Source organism: Corylus avellana, chromosome ca10, assembly GCF_901000735.1.
Source record: "Corylus avellana chromosome ca10, CavTom2PMs-1.0".
NCBI lineage: Eukaryota > Viridiplantae > Streptophyta > Magnoliopsida > Fagales > Betulaceae > Corylus > Corylus avellana.
Window position 1 is genome coordinate 2487562 of NC_081550.1, and position 738 is coordinate 2488299.

Here is a 738-nt window from a genome sequence, read left to right on the forward strand (position 1 = left end):
ACGTAGCTTTTTTTTTTTTTTTTTCTTTTTTTCCTTCTTGTTCACAGTGCTGTCACTTTGTTGCTTATTTCGTCCTTGGGATTTCTTACCTTATGACTTATTAGCCACTTTTTCTATCATTGAGGCCTTACCTTGTGACTTTTTGGTCACATTTTCTATAGCTGGAACCATTCGTAGTACGGGTGGCTTTCCTTTCTTTCTAGCCTTTACTAGAGTAAGCACCATTTCACCTTGCACCGTGGTGCCCTCATTACTTAGAATGACTTCATTACAAGTTGGAATTACTTCATCACATTGATTTGGCGCAGCATACGTTAAGGCACAATATTTCTCCTTTAACATATTAACATTTTTCATCGCTTCCATGAAATGTTCCTCGTTATTGGATGTGAGCGATGCTAATTCTTCACAATTCTTGCAAAATTTGTCATATCTCTGGGCGGTAGAGTTATTAACCAACACATCAGCACTACTCTTAATCATCGAATGTTTTCGACTTATATCCTTCCTCCATCTACTAAGAATATATCTTGGTGGCAACGTTGTAACTTTGTTCGAAAATAGAACATCAATGGAATGTCTGCATATTATTCCTCTTAATTCAAACAATGCACAACTACACTTCACTTCAAATTCATCGTTGTTGACGAAAACATCAAATGTTTTGTCGATGTTTCCATCTGTTTTAATCACTCGATAGGTAGAAACAACACCTTCACTTTTAAGAACACAATAATT